Consider the following 26,902-nt stretch of genomic DNA (forward strand, 5'->3'; position numbering starts at 1 on the left):
TGTCAATAAAAAGTTTTTCTTTTTGCAAAAGCGAATTAATGTCAAATCGAAGGAAAAGTTTTTCTGACATTAATTCCATTTTGAAAAAAAAATTCATGTCAATGACGTTGATTTAAGCATGATTCTGACATTAATTCTCTTTTGGATTTAAAGTTATTGACATAAGTGTGTTAATATCAATTGACGCTAGTTCCATTGCCACTCTTGCACGTCACCAGAAAAAGTCTTTTGACATGCATTTGAGAACAGCGAAATAGTCCACAGTTGGCCCCGAAATTATCTCGAAAACTATCTCGAAATAACCCAGAGATAATTAGTATTGAAAAGATCGTAGGTGCTACACTGTTCTAAATTAGTCCCAAAGTTATCGGAAAATCATTGCCTAAGGAAGCTATCACGTAATTGTTGAGTAACTGTCTCGCACATAATTTCGAAATGGTTTCAAAATAGTTTCGAAAAGATATCAAAACAAAACCTTGAAAAAACGTGGAGACTGTCCCACAATTTATCGCATACAGCACCGAAATAATTTGAAGTGAAAATTCCAAAAAAAACATCAAAATGATTCCGAAATGCTCTAGAAATGTTCACGAAAAGATGCAAATTGCCCTGAAATGCTCCACATAACAGTTCCAAAATTATCTGGACGTGGTCCGAAAATCATTCTTAAAAGTTTATAAACTTTTTCTGCAATAGGCACGAAATGATCCAGACAAATTGCCGATATATTCCCCTACGCTATCCAAAATAATTTTTAAAAAACCCTGTGCACCAATTTTTGATTTTAAAAAACTTTATACGTCATTGGTCTGCGAGATCCAGAGTTATACCGATTAAAAAAAAAAAACCTTTCTATGGGGAAGCCCAAAGAAAAGGGGTGTCACTGCTGGCTTTTCAAAAAGTGCTTGAAGTTCAAATTATGTATGACGCCGTGACACTTTGTGCCGCATTCACTGTTTTTCACCACTACATAAAACCAAAAGTTTCACAAGCACACTCAGGTTTACTGTTACTCACTGAAGTGATTGAATGCTCTTATATCATACGAATTTTCATATTGTGACGAATATTAATAAAACTAAGTGATACTCACATCACTAATCTAATACTAAGTAAATAAAGCCACAACAACAATAAAGCAAGCTGCCACACTTTTATGTACGTAAACAAATTAATCATTATGTACACGCATACGTACAAGGATCAGAGAGATACAAACGCATATCATCATCAGCTACTACTCTGCTCACATATACACACGCATATGGTTACACACTACAAAGACACCCGCTTACGGCTGGTGACAAGGTAGAGAATTCTAGAAGAAGAAACGTCTAGACATTTGGGCAGAGAGTATAAAAGCAGCAGAAGCTGAGTGGTCCGAGTCAGTTTGATTTAAGTAAGCTATTGGTTGCGAAGTATAAGTGTTATTGCAAAGTAGTCTAGTAAAGACCATTTTGCATTATTGAATATTGGAGTTACTTATTCAACAATTTAGAGATACGAACGTTAGTAGAAGGTGTAAAATAAGTGGAATTTCCCTAAATTCGTTACAAAATGGTTCGCACGAGAAAAAATTATTCGTTGCGCTATACATATTTGACCCTAAATCTCGTTCCCTGTTGCCCGTATAACTTTATCCCGGGACGTGGAAAGCGGCTTTTTTGCAATCTTCCAAACAATTGCTATATGTGTGCCAAAGTTAATCGAAATCGCCACAGGCTTTCTGACTACAAAGACAAACGTTAAGTTAGATTTCTGGGAGAAAAATATTTAAATTGTAAACTATGTATGTAAGAAAATATATAAGGTTTGTCAATTCTACATTGACTCTCAAAACTGCAATGCAATCTTTGTTAACTAAACACCAAACAAAAAAAAAAAAAAAAAAAAAAAACTGGCCAAGACAAATTCCATCGCTTACGGAATAATAAATCTCTCTTTTGGTCATTTCATCTTTTCCTTATATGTCATAGTAAATTTGTATTTGACAACCAAAATAATTGTAAAAATAAAGGACCTACATGTGTATATAAAAACCAAAATCTAACTTGTAGATTAAAAGCTCGAAGCAGTGGAATAAGAAAATACAAAACCAAATAATGAAAAAAAAAAAAAATTTGTGAAACGTGTCATAGTTCAATTACACAAGTTTACGAATTCAGGTCAACTTTTGGATCTGAGCAGATAAGAACGATTCTTAACTATATTTAATATGCTGAATTCGAATCTGCATTCAGTTTTTTAAGATTGATTCTAGATTCCGGGTTCTCGCATGATAGCACCATTATGCTGTTATAGCAGATTTTAAATAGTGGCACTGCTTGATAAGTCATTTCAATTGTAACTGTAAAATAATATAAGTGGTTAGAGCAAATAAAAATGCAGAGACGATGTTGCAAAGTTGATTCAAAGTGTTTTTGTTACGTTTGCACTCAAAGATGCGTATCTGCACTACTTTGGTTTCAGAGTAGCAGACACTCATAAGTCATGGATACCGAAATTTATTTCAACAGGTAATTCGCATCTTAACTGGGATGCAATCTGGATGCACCAAATTTTGTTTTTTTTTTATATGCTTGTGGGATAGCCGCGCAACTGAAAATCATTATGTGAGAAAAGAATGGCAAAGTCGTACTCAATATGAGCCTGGACAGCAGAAAGTCTCCGCTGAACCACTTTTAAATCGGCAAGACATTTTCCTGCCACTTCTTCACATTAAACTAGGTCTTATAAAGAACTTCGTCAAAGCATTAAACCGTGAAGGACCGGCTTTTCAGTACTTAGTCAAGTTGTTTCCTAAATTGTCATATGCAAAAAACAAAAAAGGAATATTTGTTGGACCTGATATTAGAATATGAATGGCTGATAAAAAATTTACAAAATGTTTAACGCCCGATGAAGCAGCCGCATGGGCATCTTTTCAAAATATCAGTCACCACTTTCTTGGCAATCACAAATCCCCTAATTTTATGGAAATTATTGGCGGTATGTTGGAAAATTATCGAAAGATTGGAGCTAGAATGTCTCTAAAGGTGCATTTTCTGCATTTCCACCTCGATTTTTTTTCCGAAATCTTGGGTGATACGAGCGACGAACATGGAGAGCGGCTACACCAAGATCTAGCCACCATTGAAAGACGATACCAAGGATTTTGGGATGAAGGCATGATGAGCGACTGCTTTTGGACTCAAATACGTGAAGCAGATACTAAACAATACAAAAGGCAAAGTTCCACCAATCTTCATTTCTGATTTGTTACTTTTAAGTTAATAAAATGAATATTATTTGACAAAAATCTTTCAAAATGAATTTTTTGACTGTATTAAAAACTAGAATCAATCTTAAAAAACGGAATGAAGAATCGGATTCAGCGTCATAAATTGTCTTAAAAACCACTTTTGGTTGTCTAGATCCAAAACCGTGTATACTTGTGTTATTAGTGAGTGCCGTGAATAAGAAATTAAAAAAAAAAAATAGCTAAATAGACTACTTAAGTTTGGTATGCTTTTCGCATTGTAGGCGCATCAAAGGATTAAATATGTACTGACATCAAATTCTCAAGAAGAAGAATGTAACAGAAAAATGTGAAAAAATCCAATTTTTATGAGCAGCAGTAAGCGCTAACAAAAATTATTAAACAGCACGCTTAGTACAACATTAACAAAGTGTCCCTTGCGGGCTGAAAAGAGTGAGAATATTGCAGATTGAAAGAAGGCACTTAACAATATAGAACACATTTCAAGAAAACTTAGTATGGCGTTACTTTGACTTACACATATTTGTACATACATATGATGTGCAAAGGGACATTCTATGAGTGAAATGATACCAACATTATGTCAGCATGTATAATGATTTTTATTAACGGAAGGGCGCATTTTAAGATTTTATGCTTTTAACATCACATAAGATTAAATTTTGCTGGACCTAAATTAATTTCGAAATTCTTAATGGAAGTTTACAACTTTTTGGAAAAACCGGAAAACTACATAAACATTTTAATCTTTTCAGTAAAAAATAAAAAAATTGGACTTTCTCCCTGAAGTGCTTTAAGAATTCTTTAAATATTAAAGTTTTTGCAAACCAAATGTATTTTTCACAACCTTCAGACAAAATTGCAGGAAAAATTATTTATTCTGCTTTTTCGCATTTATTATCATTTTCGAGTTTAGTTGCAGTCGACAAAAGTGGTTCAAAAACTTTTTTATTTGGTGAGTTAATTTGGGCGTATACGGTTTGGAGATCGTGAACTGCATACATTTTTAATTGAAAGAAAGTGGATAAAGAAAAAAATTTGAAAATTCAATGCAGTTGATTTAAGCGCTTACACTTTCGCTGTTCTGAAATTGGATTAACGTGAGAAAAATACACAAAAAAAAACCAAATTAAATAAATTTCTTAAATTTATTACTTTACTGTGAGTCACTTTCTTGAACAGCGCTATATATTGCGTAGTTAAATAACCCACAACTGGTACAACTCAGATGCTCTTCTCAGAGCAACAAATCGCTTGTCATAAATTAAAGAGTAGCTAACACTTGAGTTAAGGAAGGTCGTTCAAATTTCACCTTTTTTGTCTTTCGTGCACCAGTTAAACCTCGCACTCAAGCAAGAATTGAGACATCAACTTGACGTTGGGTTAAAGTGAGTTCATATGTCAACACTTCAGTGGATTGTTATACGTGACCTGGTTCACTATTCTACAGTTTTTTGGCATGTATGCAGTATTTAAACTGGCACTATTGGCCTTTTTTTGTTGTAGATATCCATATGTATGTATATTTGTCAATTTTGTTTTAAGCTACTCAAATGAATGCCTAAATGTTTCACTTAAAACTAAATGTCTACATCTACTGCGAAGAGAGTTGAATGTTATAGGGGAGATGAGTTTTTGTTTTTTAAACATTTCTTATTATTATTATTTTTTTTTGCTGTTATTCAAAGGTGAGAGATTTTTGTAAACATTTTTTGCGTTTTGTTTACAAATATGTAGATAAATTGCATAAATAATGATGCAGATCCAAAGAATTAAATCAAACCTTTTCTCAGGAAATTTATTGCATATTTGCTGATTAAATTACTAAATATTTATTTAGTATTCGTTAACGAAATACCACAATGAAATTGGTAGTTTAAGTATCATCTAAAAGTTAAACTAACAAATTTTATACAAAATGTTACGTATAAGCCGTGGTGTACCACAAAAGCTAACAATATGGTATCAGCAGAGCTGGGTAGTAATGTTTACTTTAGGTATTCAATTACCATCAATTCCCCATTACATGACCTGGAGGAAAGTTATCAATTCCTTCCCTCCACAGCAAAGGAACTGATGACATTTCAGTTTCTCAAAAAAAGATACCAAATGTAATTTTGTTTTTTTGAGGACGAGTACAAAAATTTTTTGTTTGTAATTGAAAACAAATATTTTGCTCAAATGTAATTTCTGCCCCAGTACTTTCGAAAGGAATAAGAAATATATTTGGAGATTTTTGAAGGTGAGAGTGTCACCGAATGTTTCCATTAAGATCTTTGGGTGACTTACAGTCGGTAGTGCAACACCATCCTCGTGAACGTCCAATATTCCACGTCGCAAAACAGAGTGGCCGGCTAGGTTCAATTAATTTGCCGTCCATTTTAAATACAAAGAGGAAAGGGTGAACCTTCTACATCTTGGAGTAGAGGGTCGTGATTGATTTTGTCAAAAGCTTTTGACAGCGCTGGTAAGGCTATGCATTTTGCAGAAACCATGGTGATGAGTGGCTGGGCGAAGATTCGCAGTGAATTGACCGAGCACGAAGGTTTCCAATATCTTCGCTACTGGCGAACGGAGTGATATCTGTCGTTATGACTCACCTTCGCTAGCCCGTAGGCTTTAAAACGTGTGTCAGGTAGCATACTTCCTCAGCGCCAAGGTGTTTAATTGTTGGCCTGGCCCAGGTACAAGGACAATCCTCGAACGGCGAGGAGGTGTAAATACAAATATCCCAACTTAAACGCAATGAGGCACCGAAGAACAACTGACCACTAAACTTTTCAGACAAAGAAGTAAAACGATGCATCATTTTTAAGCAAACCTTTAAATACAAAGAAGTTTTTGCGTTGACAAATGTAGTTGCACCTGGTGATGCTATACCCTAATTACACTTCACTTCATTTAATGGGTAATGTAATGGAATTGCATTTACCCAGCTCTGGGTATCAGATACGTTTACACACCGCACCTAGATTATAAGTACTTGCCAGGTGTAAGCATTTGTTTGTACAGCTGCGTTTTCCCAAGTAGTAAAAATGGTGATATCAGCGGTCGCACTGTTCTTTTAAAAAAAAAAAAGGTTTTTCTTAAATTTTTTAACATAGAATCTTAAATTGGCGAACTAGCAGAATAGAAAGTTATCCTTTTAACTCAAAGTTACAATCAATAGGGCTAATAGTGGAATGCAGTGTAGCATCCAACATTTTCCAACAACGATCACTCTTGGGCGTTATTCTCCTATCCCTGAGATTTCTTTTCCTAGAGTAAGGAATGATGGCCATGTTACTTGCAGTGAATTTTGCTTTATTATTTGAAATAGTTTTCAGAGGCTAGGTGAATACTAATTGCCACAGAAGTGGTGATAGGACTACACCCAGTGGGCATCCCTTTGCAGTTTTTGGGTGTTAAATGCCGTTTCGCTCCACATATTGATAAAATGCTGGACTTATCCACATCCGAAACCTCTTGTCATTGAACCATATTCAGGACTACTTAAAACATTTTTTAGATATTCTGAAAAGGGTTTCAAAAGAATTAGCTTAGTAATTTGGAAATTAGAAATATGACACAGTGCTACATGGGTGACCTTTATTAATCACTCTACTTCATCGTCTCCCTAGCTGCTTAGCATTTCGAAAAAAAAACTTGAGTATACTCTGCACACTCGTCTTGAAAACTTTCACCATTCGTGAAATTTGTGTCGTTTTGACATTTTCATGCGGAAAATTGTTTTTAAAGTAGAACTTGTTGGCAAAAGTAGTTCTCTAATAAATGAAATTCTTCACTTTTTCGAAATTATGGCTATCAATATTAATGTGGCTGCCAAGACGTGATTTTTAGGACACTGTGCAAAATGACGCTTTAAAAAACCCAAGCGCTATCTCTGATAGCCTAGCTTATTGTAAAGGCCGAACGCCACCGTAAATGAACGCAATGAGCATAATGCTCAAAATATTTGAGAATATTCGCGAGAGAATTATTAGTTATAACATCCATATAACCATTATGTCCCTGTTTGCAACAGCTTACAATGAATTACCTTTGTTTAATTCAAATTGTTTTTCTTATGTGCCTAACTACTAGAGCTTACGATTTCTCGAACATGTTCGAGATGAGATTCCTCGCAAGTCTCGCCTTCTCGCGAGATTCCCGAATCTCGAATTACTCGTAAGACTCGTGAGATTCTCGAATCTCGAATTAATCGGAAGACTCGTGGGCTTCTCGACATTTACCTTAATCGATTCATTGGTTGTTTTATATAGAGCTAACGATTTCTTCTGGAGCACAAGCCAAAATGTATGCAAAGCCACAAGTAAAAATGTATAGAATATTGCCAATGCAGCGACTGAATTGAAAGTCGAGAAGATCGCGAGTATTACGAGTAATTCGAGATTCGAGAATCTCGCGAGCCTTACGAGAAATTCGAGATTCGAGAATCTCGCGAGCCTTACGAGTAATTCGAGATTCGAAAATCTCGTGAGAAGCCGTGTTCTGATGTCTCGTTGAAAAATGAACTATTGCGAACAAAATTATATGTTTAATAAATATGTTTTGAGTTAAATGTTATTGAAGCAATATAATCAACAAAAAAAGTCACAAGTAAAAAAAAAAGTGTATAAATACTGTCCATACGGCGATTAAGCAAGAATGTCGAGAAGCTCGCGAGATTTACGAGGACTTCGAGAATCCCGCGAGAAGTCCAATTCTCGATTTCTCGGGTCTCGAAAATATCGCTTGTGGTTGAGAAGAAATCGTAAGCTCTACTAGTTACTAATTAATTATTTTTTTATGAACGAAAAACTCCCTTTGATGTAATTTATTTATTTATTTATTTGTTACAGCTCATGGAAATTAGTATACTAGATGTATGGCTGCACATTTGGAGTTAAAGATAAGTAAGTAGATGTCCGTACAAGGACTGTGCCCATAAAGACGCCATTTACGTATTTAAAGTGTGAAGACAGCATCTGAATGGAGATGCACTTATTTGGTTGAGCGATGCGTTTCAGTGTGAGCTTCGGTTAGTTGTTGTATACGGGGCAAAGCCTTCAGTTTTGGTGCTGCAGCTCAGAGTATTTTAGATAAATGCAACGCAATTGGTGACAGCAGTTTCGCAAGAAAGTAACCATGGCATTTTTTCACAAGAAGACCACAAACAGACACATTTTTGTGAACAAACTTATAGCCTAGCTTCTCTACTTTACTTTTAACTTGCGTTAAATAGTTGAACCGGCCACAAGGTGTCCTTTGGCCAAGTGTGCAGAATCCTGGAGAGTGTGAGCTGTGATTTATAGAGAATATTGGTCCCTACAAAATGGATCCTTACAAAAACCACTGTATATTAACACTTGGAAATTTCACCATTTCTCTTTCCACAACTTTTTACAGTATTCCCGATGCCAACAGGTACCTAATATTAACTCAGCATCTTCCTTTTAGGAGTAAAACAACTATGAAATAAGTAATCGTGGAGAGTTCAAACATGTAGCTTTGTACAGCGAGTTATATTTTCTAGCACACCAAATTTATAACTCTTTCAGATTGCTTAAAATTCCACCAAAGTCCATTTATCACCCTAAAAAAATATGTCAGATGTTCTGAACTATAAGTAAATTTAGCGAAAAAGATATGTGTGTATTAATTTTTATGAATTTACTAGCAGACCCGGCAGACGTTGTTCTGCCCGAAATTTGGTCTATATGCATACATTTTAATAAGCTTTTGCCGTCTAACTCTACCCTCGCCTCTCTACACTTTTTTCTGATCTTTGTATTCACTCCTCCCTCCGTATTTTTCGCTTCAGCTATCTCCATCTTCGTCTCATTCTATCTCTTTCTCAGTCTCTTCCTCCTTCTCTCTTTTCTCTTCTCTCAAGTTTGTCTCATTCTTCTTCATATCTTATTGCCAGTCCCAGAGAGTGGTATGTATTTTGTTCCAGTCCCATTCCGAGTCTCAGTCCCAGTCCCACTCCGAGTCTCAGTCTCAGTCCCAGTCCCACTCCGAGTCTCAGTTTCAGTCCCAGTCCGTCTCTGGCCTAATTCCCTGAAAAAAGCATCGTAAATACTAATATAGGCAAATTTATATACCAAATTTCAGGCAAATCGAATAGGACGTATGTAAATAGGTATGGGGGTATTATTAATTCATGTCTTTATTTCGGCTTCACATGCATATTTCTCAGTATTGCCAGGTTGATGCGACTAAATGAATATCACAATGAAAATTACTTTGAAGCTCTCAGCAACAGCTTTCAATTGATATCCATAATACACACATATTCTAGGGGTATCCGGGTCCATGTTTTGGCCTATATCTCGAGACCCTAGTCACCCAGCGGTGTAAAACTTTCTCTGTACTAAAGCACACATCAACCGCTTCAATTTGATACCCATAATGTAAAAACACATTCTAGGTGTACCCGGTTCCACGTCTTGGCCTATATCTCGAGACCCTAGTCACCAATAGGTATGAAAACTACCCTGTACTAAAGCACTCATCAATGTACACTATCTAGGCGTTCATGGGCCCACGTTTTGGCTTATATCTCGAGACCCTAGTCACCCAGGGGTATGAAAATTACCCTCTACTAAAGCACTCATCAACAGCTTTCATCTGATATCCATATCCTATAAACACATTCTAGGGGTACCCGGGTCCGCGTTTTGGCCTACATCTCGAGACCCTAGTAACCCAGGGGTATGGAAATTACTCTCTACTAAAGCACTCATCAACAGCTTTCATTTGTCATCCATATTCTATAAACACATTCTAGGGGTACCCGGTCCACGTTTGGGCCTATATCTCGAGACCCTGAGCGTCGATCCTGAATTTTCTTTGCTATAAACCTCACGGAGCCTGAGACCTTTCCAAGGAATGCAAAATCTGGAGTTATAGTGTCAGGAAGGAAAACCCGGCTTATTTTTATATTATAGATCATGCAAGAAAAAATTGTAATTTTGTTGTACAATGCAATATAATTTTTTTTTTTTAATTCTTTGAATTACTTTTTCCAACAAGCTGATTATTTGTAGATATTGTTTTATGGAAATCTCCTATTCCTTGAAAATTTACAAGTTTTCATAAAAAATATTTAGGCAATTTCAACGCAAATGAAAGAATAAAATCCATATCGACTGGAAGATTCACAGTAAAGACGAAAACGTCAATAAATTGCTACGACATGTTTTTGTTTCTGATGAGCTGTTTAAAGACACATTTTCCGCTGCATTTTAATACATTTATATAAAGGAAGTGTTTAACATTTTTATCTTTGTTTTTCCTCTTTTCTTGCATTGTCTCGGTGCTCTTAACTATATTTTTCAAGTTTGTTGATGAATTGTAGGGAAAACTTACTCCATATCACTCTTCCAAATACCTTGATCCGTGTACCGCCCAGCGGATTTTAATCTCCTTTTTTGCATTCTTTTGGGCTACTGAAAACATACACTGAAAGAAAAAGACTAGTAAAATCAACCGAAATACGGGTCAATTCAACCGAAATTTCTGTCAATTTTTACAATATGTTTAGTCAACTGCGCACAAATCGTTGATTCGTAATTGACCGTTTTAGTAGTCAAATGAACAAAAAAAGTTGTTGCGACAGCTTTGTACGAAAGTACCTATGTTGCCATATACATACATACGTAAATATGTGAGTACATAAATACGCATGCTTGTTACATATACATACATATGTACGCACTTACTAAAAACAAAAAAATGTAAGGCGCGATAACCTACGAAGAGATCTAAAGCCGAGCTTCTCTTCCAATTTGCGTCGTGCTCCTTTTTAATTTTTCTTAAAATTGGCGGGACGGGACCTACTTGTTTATTGCCGACCCCGAACGGCATCTGCGAGGCAGATAAGTTTTCACTCAGAGCTTTTCATGGCAGAAATACACTCGGAGAACTTGCCAAACACTGCCGAGGGGCGACTCCGCTTAGAAAAATTGTCTTCTAATTGAAAAACCTTATTTCTAAAATTTTGATGTTGCTTTGTCGGGGTGTGAACCCAGGGCATTCGGTGTGGTAGGCGGAGCACGCTACCATCACACCACGGTGGCACTTATCTACTAACCGCACTTTAATTGGGCGCATATCAAGTATGCTGGCACACATTAAACATTATACACTTTATTATTTTGTTTTATTAAACACACTTTCACCAAATTTTATATTTTTTTTTTATAATTTATTTAATTTATAGTTTTGAACTTCGCGGTGCAATTTTTTTTTTTCAATTATTTCAGTTGCAGCTCAGCTCATTCTCAATTTCTTCTCTCGCATGTAGTTGCCACACTTGATTGTTTGGAACAAAAATTTTAGTATAAATGTTTGACATAACATTTTAAATAGAGAACTTGTAAGTTATAGAAAAGTAAAGAATCAAATCGCAGGAAAGTAGTTCACCACTGGAGTAACTTTACATGTAATTCGGCAAGTTTAATTTTCGTAACACTTTAAGTTGAAACGATTCCAAAACAACTCAAACTTTTATGTTGTCGGAAACATCAATATTAAAACATGATGTTTTTTATTATCTTATTATTAGATACGTTCGCGTGAGTGAAAATTCGTAAAACTTCAACAAAATGTTACTAACTTTGGAAAAATCCTGTTCATTCAAACAAAACTTTTGCAGCAAGAGGGCGCAATTTTGCATTTCGCTTGGAGAGAAGTTGCAAAATTGTGCCCGATAAATAGGTGTCTCGGTATCTCACAATTTTTTGAACAGTAAATTCAAAAAAGGGTTTTTCGTTTTGTATTGATAACTGAAAAACTAGTTTTTTGTTGTTTTACATTTTGTGTGTTTTTTCGATTTGGTGGTTTTCTTATTTTGTTTTTTTTTGTTTTTTTTTTTTTGTTTTTTAACAAGTGGCATCCTCCTCATAAGTACAAAGTAGAGAGCGCAGTGAGCCTAAAATTCTCTTTGAAATTTGCTCATGTATTGACTGTTGATCGCTGTTGAAATGACCAGTGAGATCAGTTGTTTTAACAAAAAAAATCAGTTAGATTGATTAGGAATCTGTAAATTTTACAGAATTTTGTTAACTTTAGAGCGACAATTTCTCTTCTGTTGAAATGACTAAACTAATTTGTTCGCTTGACAAAGAACTCGGTCGAATTAACCGTAATTCGATCAATTTCACCGAATCTCCGTTAAGTCAAGAACAACAGACCAGATTTGTTGATTTTACTGGCACCATTTCTTTCAGCGTATGTGTCATGGTTGCAACTTTGTATACGAAAGTGAACTTTAAAAGTTGGTAACGTAATTTCTACGTTTGGGCGCCGTCTTTAGGAATTCCTCCCCCCCCCCCCCCCCGCATCTTTACAAAAGTGGTTTAAAAACTGATCCAAAGATTCCAAATTTCTCCGATCCGATTCGTTTCGTGTCTAACCCAAAATCATAGTTTAGTGCGATTTTCCTCCGAAGTAAATTTGTGTTGTGCTACCTTTGTCCCATACGTTGGAGGTAGGCGTACACTTCTTTCTTTTCAAGTCATTGCCGAGCGGTGACAATGACTAGAAACATTTTTCAAAAACACTTTATTTACACTTTCAGGAACTTGAACCTGAGGCATGTATTATATTAGGCTAGCAAACTAGTATACTACAACACAAAAACAATAATTGTTAACTTTTTTTTACAGTTACATTGTCCATTTTATTTGGACCTTTTCTTTCTGGCTACATATTTCATTAGCACATTTGTTCTGCCTCCAGCTACTAAAATACTTAGCCTGTTTTGGCAAATTTTTTCTGTTCGCCATTAAAAAAAAAACAACAATTTTTTTACAGGGACTTGTTTGTCCTTTATGTAGTTTGTTTTCCAGCTACAATAAAATGTGTTTAATTTGTCAAGCGATGCTATAAAAAAAAAGCTTTGTTGTCAACGCTGTTAGTAAGCTTTTATTTTCATGAATTAATTGCCCAAGGGGTTTTTAAACCTCTTTTTATTTCGTTTAATTATTTTTATTTTTTCACAGCAAGAAAGATAATAATTTTCCATCGTATTTTCTTTTGTTTTCATAACGTTTTGGAATTTTTAATGTTTGATTGTCGTTGAGATATTCTTTAAAGCGGAGTCTTTGGTGCCGTTTGTCGTATCGCTGTAGTCGTATCCCTAACGTAACCGTATACGACATATTGTGCTCGATTAATGGTGTCTTAACCTAAAAATCGTGAAAATTTCATAAATATGAAGAAAACGAAAAAAATTTCAAACATATTCCACAAAAAATAAGTCTCTTAGTCATAACGTATCCAAAACAATGAACAAAATCTACAAAAGGTTATTATATTCACCAACTCAAATATTTTTAGGTTATGCATATGGCGATAAACCAAAAAACAATTGGTTTGGCAATGATACGGTTACGACCTTAGCGTTACGATATGGCACCAATAATCGATTACATTGATTCCCATAAGGTTCGTCGAATCAGCTGTTATAAGGTTACCGATACGGTTACGGATAACGCACCAATGTCTGCAGCTTTATGTTTTTGTATAATATTAATTATAAAAGAATATAGATTGTACAAGCTGATTGTTTATAAAATTTTTCTAAAAAATATTTTTATTTCTTTATTTATCCTCATCCTCTCATGCTTGCTGGCGTTAATTTAATAAAGCGAACATATTTTAAAGTTTTATAAATTATTTCTTGGATAAAAAAGCAAGCGATTTGTTGACCGACCATCTGTCACTTAATTTGAAATTCTTTCAATGGCTGTACCGGTAATATTGTGTTTGTTGTATATACTATTGTTGTTGTTAGTTGTCGATGTGCTCTTATCTACATACGTTCATGTATATTTCTATATTGATTATTTTCTTGCATCATAGTGGGTGAGTTGCATATAGAAAGTCAATCATTACTTTTAATCGAAAAGTCAGTTCAATTTATTTCTACTTGTGGGTGTGGCATCTTTCTATTCACAGTCAACACTAAATTAGTGCTTGCCCACTTATCTGTCTTTCATTCAGAACAGTTGGAGCATAAATATTTCCGTATTCAACGTTGAATATAGAAATCATGCCTAGACGGCGAAATGCTGCTAAAACAAATCTATACATAGCTCGTGAAAGGGAGCAGAAATAGCAATTTATTAAGCAAGCAAACCACCGCTTTTAAGCTAAACGAGTATTGCAGCGGGCCTAAAGCGTACTGATGAGTAAGGCTTAGCAACCTTCTATCCGCACACGTATCTGAAAATTTCTTTCTTCTATTCCAAACTAAAAAATTATTTGTCGATTATTACTTACTTACTTAATTGGCGCTTAACCGTTTAAACGGCGCGCCAGTCGCTTCTTTGCCCTGCCAACTGGCGCCAATTGGTCACACCAAGGGTATTTAAATCGGTTTCCACCTGATCCTTCCAGCGGAGTTGGGGTCGCCTCTTCCTCTTCTTCTATAGGTGGGTTATAATATAAAAACTTTCTTGGCCGGATCAACATCTTTCATTAATTTCATTAGGCATTACATGGCCCATACAGCGTCGCGGCTGCGTTTTAATTCCCTGGACTATGGTGATATCTGCGTATAGCTCGTACAGCTCATCATTAAATCTTCTTCGGTACTCGCCATCGCCAACGCGTAGAGGTCCATAAAGCTTTGGAAGAATTTTTCTCCCGAACACTCCCAGGGCCGCTTCATCTGATGATGTCATGGTCCATGATTGCACTATATAGCAGGACGGATACGATAAGAGACTTGTAAAGCATGATTTTCGTTTGCGGAGAGAGGACTTTAATTTTCAATTGCCCACCTAGTTCCAAGTAGTTATTGGAAGAAGTAATTCTTCGCTGGATTTCAGAGTCGATGCTGTTGTTAATGTTAATGCTGGTTCCCATATAAACGAAATATTTTACTATTTCGAAATTGTAGCTTCCAACAGAAGCGTGGTTGCCAAGGCGCATATGCGCTGACTCTTTGCTCGATGATAGCAGGTGCTTAGTTTTATCCTCATTCACCATCAAACCCATCTTTACCGCTTCTTTTTCAATTATGGAAAATTTAAAAAACAATAATTAGCACACAAATTACTGATAAAGGCATTGAGCTCGACTGATAGTTCTAAATTAAAAGAAGATTTGGGATCTGCGATAAACAGCACAGATACGAAAATAAAGAAATCCTTCAAGCTTCCAGATCACTGTAATGTTTTAAAACCGAAAGTAGTAGCTGTGACTTAAGCAGTAGAAAAAAAGGAGGAAAATTTTTTTAACTGCGGTCGTGTAAATTTTTACATTGACAGCCAACCAGCAATTAAGACAATAATCTCGCATAGCACAGCATCTAAAAGTGTGTTAGAGTGTGAGGAACTACTGCAAAAATTCGGGAAAAGGAAGAAATATATATATTTATATTCGATGCCCTAACATTGGTTAAAGATGGAATTGAAAAGGCAGATGAGCTAACTATATAGGGAGCATCGCTTGAAGCTTATATCAACAAGAGCTGCGCATGATCGACTAAGCGGCTAAGGCAAGGCTCTAAGTGCGGGGCTGCAAAGTTTTGAAGATCATATGGAAGTATTAACACCTTAAACTAACAAAGTTTCGCTTACCATTGAAAAAAGGAACTGTAATCTTATGATGGATATTCTTCCAAACTTCGGGTAAAATTCTGGACGCATTCGGTCCATATGAAGTCTTCACGGACCAATCTTAATCAATGGTCCCATAAAAACAAAAAATAATTTTACATATTTTTCCTTGTTTTTAAATTTTGTTTGCAATATGAAGCGGTTTTAATATTCTAAATATCGCTTTAAATACAGTCTATTTATTCATCTAAACGTTTTTTGGGGCTTTGAAACTGTACTGGAACTCGAAAGTTTTAAAGTTTAGAACGTAAGAGAATTGAAATTGCCCAACAAAGTTATTTTGAGGAAGATTTTTAAAAAATTAGACTCGTCTGAAATGCTAAAAAAATTTAGAAAATTTAAAAAATTCTAGTACCAAAATTTATTATATTTGTTTCTTATATATTTAAAGGAATAAATGCTTGAAGAATCACTCAATATTTTTTTTGGAAGTTGCAACTTGTTGGACTATATATTCATAGAAATAAAATAACAACCTTTGTCTACATTGGAGGAATCAAGTTTTTCAAGTGGAAGCACTGCAGATGAAAAGTCTTTGTCCTGCCCTAACGTTGGTCTATCTGCAAGAATTTTAAAGAATGAAATTAAAAAATGGAAGATAAACTAGAAAAGAATGGCTTTAGCGAGTGTAGCCGGGAAGAGGAGCTCACTTTTTAAATGTAGGCAAAATAATTTAAGGGCAGACAAAGTTTGTCGTTTCAAGCTCCACAGCGCTTGACCAGCGTAAAAAGCGTTGTCATTACTTTGTGCGATCTTATTCACTGCTCATTTTTCGCAAAAAGATTTTGAAAAAATCACCTATGTACATGAAACGTGATTGTTAACAAGACATTTAAGTTACGGCTTTACTATAATTATAGGTGGTCAAGCTCGTATGTACGTACATATTTATTTAATACAATCCTTATTAACCTCGATCGAAGACACTCATATTAATTTGTGTTTATATTTACGGCTGTTATGGACAAAATAATTTGTAAACAGAAAATAATAGCTTTTCTCGTTGCTATTCGTTAAAACAAAACAAAATTTTCTTCACATCCCCACCTGCAAACACCCGAATATGGCTATTCTTAGTCTCAAATAGTTTTTCCTCCATTATCAATGCCTTTTGCGATGTATGTATGTGCCTACAAACTTGATATGTGCGCACAGTTTCCTTCCTACACACATTTACATATATTTATATTTATATTGAATACTTATGATTTATGGTTTTCTTTATCCTGAATTTAATTATTACGCACAGCTAAACAAGCTAATTATTATACCTTTCATGTACATGAAATGGTATATTAACTTTGGTCCGATGTTTGTAACGTTGAGAAATATATAATATAGACTCACCATTAAGTATATCGAATTGATCAGGGTGACGAACTGAGTTGATATAGCCATGTCCGTTCGTCTGTCCGTCCGTCTTTCTGTTTGAACGCAAACTACTCCCTCAAATTTTGAGATATCTCAATGAAATTTGGCACAAGGATATATTTTTGTATTATATTACACATTTGTCGGATCCGGTAGGATCGGACCACTATAACATACATATATCTCCCATACAACCGATCGTTCAGATAAGACGATTTTGGTCATTCCTGCCGCAATTTAGAAAGTATAAACGTGAAACTAGGTGATATATATTCTAATATATCATAGATATCCCATGAAACTCGGTGATATATATTCTAATATATCATAGAAGATATCCTGAAAAATAACTTTGATCGGAGCTATGTATAGTATATATCCCATACAACCGATCGTTCAGATAGAAGGTTTTTTGGCAATTTCTCCCTTAATTTCCAATATAAAAACGTTAAACTTCGTGATATTTATTCTAATATATCATAGAAGATTTCCTGTAAAAATCATTTCGATCGGAGCTATATATAATATATATCCCATACAACCGATCGTTCAGATAAGGGGGTTTTTTGCCATTTTTTATTTTATATTTATCTTAAAAATCGTTTATGTATGTACATCTGTTCACTATATATTTCTTATCTTATACATCCGATTATTTGGAGATTACGAACGGGATAAGATTATTGTTCAGCCCCATTCATGAAAGGTACGAAGTCTTCGGCACAGCCGAAGACAGTCCCGTCCTTACTTGTTTTTTTACTACATTTAATTGTACGCGTGTAAGAGGCCACTCAAACAATATTCGATTAACTTGTTTTGTAGATTATGATGTCAAACTTTTACGGTATACCTATAGAATAAAAGTTCAAGTTTTAGAATCATCTGGCCTCTTAGAAGTTGTCCTGTTGGAATGTTTGTTTACGCGCGAGTTTATTCTTCTTACTGCTTACAAAGGTTAGGGTAGGTTGAACTGTCCGGTTCGCGAGGACCTCACATGGACTATGCTACTTATCAAAGTTTCATAGCTCAATCTAATTAAAATTTTTTGTATACGTTTTTTTAGCAGAAATTTATGTTCGAGATAATTTGTTTATTATTTCCTAATCCAGATGGCGCCAAACGCCAAAGATTTTTTTCGATTTTCGCACACAAATGGTAGAAAAGCTCGGCGTTAATCTCTTCGGTGGTAAGTCGCGTAAAGTTTTTTTTTTAATCAAAACTTGACGGAAGGAGTACATATGTTTTACGTCGACTCCAAACTGTAATCTGTAAAGGTAGTTTATGTATTTCTATGGATTTTGAAATTTTATTGCCTTGCCAGCCAAAAGCTTTAAATTGAAAATACGCACAAAGTTGATATTACCCCACAAAGTGACATATATATTTTTTGTACGGGAAGTAATGGGTATTTTTGAGCAACACAAAAAAAAATCGAAACCGCCTCATTATGTAAAAATTTGCAAAAGCTTGTGCAAAAATTGATAACACAATCATATAAACTTTGTATTGAAAAACTGGGCAAGAAAAAAGCTAGTTTTCGACACCCTGCATCATCGCAGTCCATTCATACTTCGGTGCCCAAATTTTCAATAACTTTGATGGATTTTGAAGTTATCTGGTTTTAAGAGTGGGGAAACCCGACGTGTATCGCATCATATCGACTGCTCTGTGGAATATAACCCTATCTCAGAAAAATTTTTAAAAACGACATATCTAACCATAAAATTAATATTTTCTGACTTCAGTTTTTGAAAAAAAATTTTAGATGGGACGGTATATTCCACTCAGTATGTAGAGCGTTTGCTCCTTAAAATTTGCAACATTTTTTTATTAATATTTGTTATAAAAAAATTCAATCTGTTTTTCAGTGCTTTCAGTTAAAATCACTTTGATTTTATTCTATTTTAAATACCCCTTAAATATAAATACAGAAATGGAAGGCAAAATTAGTGAGGGCCGCTTTTAAATAAATTCTTAAATAAAATTCACTTATGTTAATCGGAATAACAATAAACTAATTACATGGGTATCCCAATATGTTACCATGCAGGTGTATATCAATATGGATAAGAATTTAATTATTTTCTCGTTGGCCTGATTGTAAAAAAAAAGTTGTGGCTTAATGAAATGTGTACATATGTATGTTTATATAAATGTCTGCATGTATACGATATGATGATTGTGGGTTACCATCATTTATCGTGATGTTAGCTTTAATATCATCATTAAATGTAATTCTCTCAATGCCTATTGACTAGGCACTAGGCAACAATAAAAAATCGTATCTCATCAAATGCCAATAACGTGCATGTGGCATATAACACCTTTTGTTCACATGGCAACAAGTAAGAAGAAGCATTTTAGAAAAATAGATAAGCAGCATTTCACATTAAACCGCAACTTAGGCAGGCACAAAGTGAATGATGTGCCTGAAAATGAAGACGAATTGGCATGGATTTGCGTATGACAAATTCATTGCTTACATGAGAACGCTTCTCACGAAAACGCCTGGCTAACCTTGTAAAGGCATTGCCTACCACAAGTAAGTGGAAAACCAAAAATAACTAAAGCAAATTGTATTAAGGCGTTTGTTTTATTTAATTTAATTTTGATTAGTAACAATTGGTCGGAACGAATTTAGAACCTCTCTATTTAGAAAAAACCTACTGAGATTTAATCATTTAAAGCATATAGTAGAGTTGTGCTTTTTCGTTCATTTCAGAGATTCGAATCTTTCGTTCTTTTTCTGATGAACGAACAAGTTGTTCTTTTTGTTCATTTGTTCTTTTTTTCAAGCAAATTTGTTCACTGCTGCTCGCCCCCGCGGAAAAAGCCAACAAGTATAGATTGGGGTGTGTATGCAGCAATGCTTTGTGTAGGTATATTTAAATGTGTTATGAATAAATAAGTCAGTATATAATTATGTATAATTAACTTAAAAAAAAAGTTACAAATTTCGGAAGATCCAGGAAATTGAAAGAGTACAGGCACAAATTATAAATATGAACTTTTCAAGTTTAATAAATGTAATAATTAGTTTCTTACAAAACATATTTTTCATAAATAGTCCATACATATATTGTTGTAGCAGTGCCACACACAAAGATGACCGCACATAACTTTAGTGTATATAGTTGTTACGGACGACAAAGATTTAAGGCGGAAGTTATGTATAGCGAAGGACTCACTTTTTTCCATAAAAATGAAAAAACGTGTGTAATATAATTATTTGGCTTTGTCCAGAAACGAACGCGAATGAAATGCAAAGCGACAAGGCGCGTGCAACAGAATTTTAGGGTGGCGAAATAATTTCAACTCAGGATGAAAGACCCAATACTATGTATATAGTAAAAGCTCTAGGTGCTGCTCTTCCAATTACCGTCATGTCACTTTTAAATATCTTGTAACGAATCTTAACGGCATCTACAGCAGATAAATTTTCGCTGAGAAGTTTTTTATAGCAAAAATACACTCTGAGTGTTTACGAAACAATTACACCATTTCCAGTTGTAAATCAGAAACCGTCATATGAAAATAAGAATAATTACTTGTAAATGAGAAAGCGTCAGTTGGAAATAAGATTTGTAAATTGTAAATTAGATAAGTCATTTGTGAATAGGAGAGCAACAAATGAAAATGCGAAAGCATAATTTGTATTTGAGAATAGTCGGTTTGAAATGAGAAAGCGTCAAATGTAAATGCGGAAGCTTCATACGGAAATGAGAATTGTCAATTGCAAATGTGAAAGCGTCATTTCGAAATGAGAATAGTCGGTTTGAAATGAGAAAGCGTCAAATGTAAATGCGGAAGCTTCATACGGAAATGAGAATTGTCAATTGCAAATGTGAAAGCGTCATTTCGAAATGAGAATAGTCAATTGAAAATGAGAAAGCGTCAGATGTAAATGCGGAAGCGTCATATGAAAATGAGAATAGCCAGGTGTAAATGAGAAAGCATAAATAGAATATGCGAAAGCGCCACTTATAATTGCTCGTACATTCATTTTTTGTGTAGGCGAACAATTTAAACGACCTAGTTTTGGTAGGCCAAGCATTCGAGATTCGAGTCAGCGTTAGCTGATACTTAAAATGGCCAAATGGAACTGCTGCAGTAAGCACTGATCTCGCTTATGCTGATCCCAATCGAGACCCTCTGGGGAAAAGTAAAAAACATAGGTGCAGGGACACATTACCATACCTCTGTAGTACCATACGTATGTATGTTGTATGTAGAGCAACAACTTATATATATATATATATATGAACCGATGGATGGAGCGAAGCGATCAGCAACTGAACTGAGACTGCGCGAGAACATTCCAACATTCAACGTCGTTTTTTGGAAATGCTCTCTCAAGATATGTCAGTCAGATCATAGTCGTAACATAAGCATTTCAAGTATTGTTATCCTTAGAGGATATTGTAGTGTAAACAGCCAACAATTTCAATGCCAAATAAGTGAATCAGTTAATATGCTATCCTGTAACAAAAAGAGCCTAAATTTTCATCAACACAAAAAAGGCATCTGCTAATTGTTGCTGACATAGCAATTCACACGATTTAATACAGGTGTGTGTACAACGCACGACCAAACCAAATTTGCATTCCAGCAAATTTGTGGACATTGCATTTCCCACAGAAGTCACAGCTCAACACAGATGTGTAGGTACATATTTTGTGTCGAGTTGTATTTAGGTATGTAAGTATGTATGCTTAAGGTAAATATGTATGTAAGTATGTATGCTTAAAGTAAATATGTATGTAAGATACGGCCACCGTGGTGTGATGGTAGCGTGCTCCGCCTGCCACACCGTTTGCCCTGGGTTCACACCCCGAACAAAGCAACATCAAAATTTTAGAAATAAGGTTTTTCAATTAGAAGAAAATTTTTCTAAGCGGGGTCGCCCCTAGGCAGTGTTTGGCAAGCGCTCCGGGTGTATTTCTGCCATGAAAAGCTCTCAGTGAAAACTCATCTGCCTTGCAGATGCCGTTCGGAGTCGGCATAAAACATGTAGGTCCCGTCCGGCCAATTTGTAGGGAAAATCAAGAGGAGCACGACGTAAATTGGAAGGGAAGCTCGGCCTTAGATCTCTTCGGAGGTTATCGCGTCTTATATTTTTTTTTTATAATATGCCACATATGTACATAGCTTATCTTTATTAACAGCTTTATATTCTCAATTACAAATTACGTTTTCGCATTTTAATTTGATGCTTTATCATTTACAAGTGACTATTCTCATATCAATGTGACCCTTTCGCATTTACAATTGACGCTTTCCCTTTTACAACTGGAAATGGTGTAGTGAGGGGTCTTCTAAAATTTTTTTTAAAGTTTTTGTTGATGCTTTTTCTGGGCCTTAAACCCAAGATCTTAAGCGAATACGCTACAGCCACTCTCCGGGAGCCAACTTTCTTTCTTATGTTTTGTTAAATATGTAATATTTTGCCTGAGTCATTTTAGCATAATTAGAATTCATATCGGACCGAAATGTGCTGTTGCCCGGACGAGTTTTTGGCTTCCCTTTGGTAAGTTCTCATGAAATGGGCATTTAATTGGGAGCTAGAGGGTCAAAATGCTCTAAAAATATATTTACCGGATCATTTCACTAGAGGTGATAACAAATTTTTGTACAAAGAACATAGAACATCACGGTGAAGAAAAAAGGAACTTTTCCGCCTTGAAGTGTGCAACAATTTTGTTATACCAAAGATTATCGAAAATAAAGATGTTGCAGGCGCAAACTTCGGGAAAAGCAGCGGAGCGTAACAAAATTCTAGTAGGTCACTTTCACCACACCAAAAACTTTAACACAATTTTTAAAATAATTTAAGCACAGAAATACACTGATTAGAGTTTTAGAGAGTAAAAGTTAAAATTCTGAACACATTACCTGAATAAAAAGTGTAAAAATAATTATTAAATAACAAATTCAGACAGTGGTAGTTAACAAATTCTGCTGTGGTAAGTGGTGAATGTGACCTACTAGAAGTTTTGTGAACATTGCTTCACACGATTTTTCATCCCTGCAACATCTATATTTTCGATAGTCTTTGGTTATACTTCATAAAAGGCCAGTATCAACATTTTTTAAATAGTTCTAAGCTTTCAAGATAGTTGTACCTGAAAGCGATAAAAACAGGTTATTGTGCTGTATTTAGTACGCTTTTTTCAGCTACGCAGCTCCAAACCTAATATGCAGATGCTTTTTAGAACGCCGCTGCTTCATAACAAAATTTGCGCCTAAAAGTATTCTTTTTGTACCTTTCATGAACATGAAATGGTATATTAACTTTGGTCCGATGTTTGTAACGTTGAGAAATATAGAAGATAGACTCACAATTAAGTATACCGAATTGATCAGGGCGACGAACTGAGTTGATATAGCCATGTCCGTCTGTCCGTCCGTCTGTCTGTTTGAACGCAAACTAGTCCCTCAATATATCTCAATGAAATTTGGCACAAGGATGAATTTTTGTATTATATTAGACATTTTTCCGATCCGGTAGGATCGGACCACTATAGCATATATCTCCCATACAACCGATCGTTCAGATAAGACGATTTTGGTCATTCCTGCCGCAATTTAGAAAGTATAAACGTGAAACTCGGTGATCTATATTCTAATAAATCATAGAAGATATCCTGAAAAAATCACTTTGATCGGAGCTATATATAGTATATATCCCATACAACCGATCATTCAGATAGAAAGATTTTTGGCAATTTCTCCCTTAATTTCTATTATAAAAACGTTAAACTTGGGGATATTTATTCTAATATATCATAGAAGATTTCATGAAAAAATCATTTCGATCGGATCTATATATAATATATATCCCATACAACCGATCGTTCAGATAGAAAGAATTTTAGCCATTTCTCCCTTAATTTCCAATATAAAAACGTTAAATTTGGTAATATTTATTCTAATATATCATAGAAGATTTCCTGAAAAAATCACTTTGATCGGAGCTATATATAGTATATATCCCATACAACCGATCGTTCAGATAGAAAGATTTTTGGCAATTTCTCCCTTAATTTCTATTATAAAAACGTTAAACTTGGGGATATTTATTCTAATATATCTTAGAAGATTTCATGAAAAAATCATTTCGATCGGATCTATATATAATATATATCCCATACAACCGATCGTTCAGATAGAAAGAATTTTAGCCATTTCTCCCTTAATTTCCAATATAAAAACGTTAAATTTGGTAATATTTATTCTAATATATCATAGAAGATTTCCTGAAAAAATCACTTTGATCGGAGCTATATGTATATAGTATATACCTATCCCATACAACCGATCGTTCAGATAAGGGGGTTTTTGCCATTTTTTATTTTATATTTATCTTAAAAATCGTTTAGGTATGTACATCTGTTCACAATATATTTCCTATCTTATACATCCGATTATTTGGAGATTACGAACGGGTTAGGATTATTGTTCAGCCCCATTCATGAAAGGTATGAAGTCTTCGGCACAGCCGAAGACAGTCCCGTCCTTACTTGTTTTTATGTGTCATCAGGTAAAGTGTAGTACCCAAATGTTGAGAAATACATATTGTTGTATGTTGTATGTCGAGGGATTTACAAAAAAGGGTTCCAACTCAAATTTTGCTAAGTTAAATTGTATAGGATGTGTAGGGGCAACTTTTTTTTGCAACTTTATAACAAGTATGTCAGGTAGTTGGAGTTGACATGCAAAATTAAAGTTTGGCACAAAATCTGAAAAGTATTATTATCTACTGTAACTAATATCTCGAAAACCAGATATTCGTTTTCTATTTTCCTTCTTTTTCGTTTGAGTTTTCAATGTCTTAGGGCCACTTAAAAGTCATTGACTCAAAAGCAAACCGATACGCCATTTCACGCACCTGTCTTAGATGTCGAGGGAAATCCATAGTGAGCGTGCTAAAGAATGAATGACTATTAATGCATTTTAACTTTAGATGCCTTATCAAAATTCACAGCATGAATTTTTAACGCGTCAAAAAAACTGAAAATGCGAAACGCCCCAAAGAATTTCAATCTGGTGAATTTGGAATATAAAAACCGAAACAATTTATTTTTTACAATATTTAAATTCAAGTATTTTGCGTTGTCCAAAAGTATTTGCTAAAAATATTTGCATACACTTTATGAATTCAGGTTCCAAAAAAATTTCAGTTCGTTAAACCGAGCAATGCACCATATAAGTACTTACATACTTACATACATATGTATGTCTATCTATATAGATACTTGTTATGTCTTACATGACCGAAATATGGAAAATATGCAAATTTTTCGAGTTCCTTTTGTCAAGGAGCCGCAAACATTACTCAAATGAGTATTATTTTAACTTAAATGAAAATAGAGTGTTTTTTGATTTGGGTGCGTGTTCGTACGAAAGCAATGAAGCACAGTTAGACTTTTATGTAAATATAATACATAACTGTCACAAATTATTTTTAATGTGGAAAAATGTTCGCCATCGTCTTTAAAACTTTCTTTTGACCTAAAACATGCACAATATATTAAGTTATATCAAGCATTCAAAACAGTTCGTACATATTTGAAAATGTGACAGATTTTGTCCTCATCCAGCAAACATCTCCGCTATACAGGAAGTACGATGGACGGGACAAGGCAGAAAGACAATAAGGCCTTGCGGCATCTACTTCAGTGGCCACAACCGCGTTATTCGGAGCTAAGATGTTGTGGTGGAAAAAAAAAACTTTGTCGTAGATTATTGTCGTTCAGCGCTATCAATGAGCACATTTCTGCGCTCCAAATCATAGCAATGGGGAGCATAAGCATTGGGACCCCTTCTTTGAGAAACTAGAAAATGTATCAATTACCGCCCCGCCAGATATTAAATTTGTGGCGAATTTAACGCAAGGGTAGGAAAGGAAGCGGCCTTTGATTTTACTTTCGGATAATTTCGCTTCCACGATATAACATCTCCCAAAGGGTTAAGATTGATGAACTTGGCCGCAGCATACAGAGATACATCAAGCTACTTGGCTGTATTGAGATCGAAGAACACGACACCAAATCGATCACTTTATGATTGACAGAAGGCGTTGTTTCAATGTCTTAGATGTGCGAACTATGCCGGCTCAAATCACTACTTTATGACCGCCAAAATACGTAAACGGCTCTGTGCAGGAAAGAAAGTGCGCGCAGTGATACAAGGAAAATTTGCCGTCGCAAAGCTGCTCACGAAACAGACAGCTGATGATTACTCCACTCGGCTCTCACTCCTGCTCACTGAGAACAGTCTTCAACTTGATGATGTTGCCCGGAAGTGTAAGCATATTTTTCTTTCATTACGTACTAACGCTGCTGAGATCATATGTTTCCAGAGAGTCGTAAGAAACAAGCGGTACAACGATACTTTCCGGCATCTGACTATAACGAAGTGAGAACGGCAATGTCCAAGCTAAGGAATATAAAGAGCATCAACTCTTATATACATTATGATTGGATATTTACAACACGACAGATTCGAAAGACGGCCAACGATAAGAGAATCGATTCACAATCTTTTTGTCGACTTGAAAGCAGCATTTGACAGCGTGGAGTGGCTTTGAGCTGCTATGTCTGAATTTAAATTGCCTTAATATAATTTTTCCAAATGACGTTAAGCAACACCGCCAACT

General features: G+C 35.1%; 1 protein-coding gene across 2 annotated transcripts in view; it reads left to right on the forward strand.

Annotated features, from left to right (window-relative positions):
• LOC137246817 (G-protein coupled receptor dmsr-1) overlaps window positions 1–26,902 on the forward strand; it is a 796,706-nt gene that overhangs the window by 16,249 nt on the left and 753,555 nt on the right. The window contains exon 3 of one of the 2 annotated variants that reach the window (XM_067777825.1): window positions 8,101–8,154. The exons of the other annotated variant lie outside the window; for it this stretch is intronic. The gene's annotated coding sequence lies outside the window, so the exon portion shown is untranslated. The remainder of the gene's footprint in view (window positions 1–8,100; window positions 8,155–26,902) is intronic. 2 annotated transcript variants of the gene reach the window in all.

The sequence above is a fragment of the Eurosta solidaginis genome, chromosome 3 (assembly GCF_040869045.1).
Source record: "Eurosta solidaginis isolate ZX-2024a chromosome 3, ASM4086904v1, whole genome shotgun sequence".
In the NCBI taxonomy this organism is placed as follows: Eukaryota; Metazoa; Arthropoda; class Insecta; order Diptera; family Tephritidae; genus Eurosta; species Eurosta solidaginis.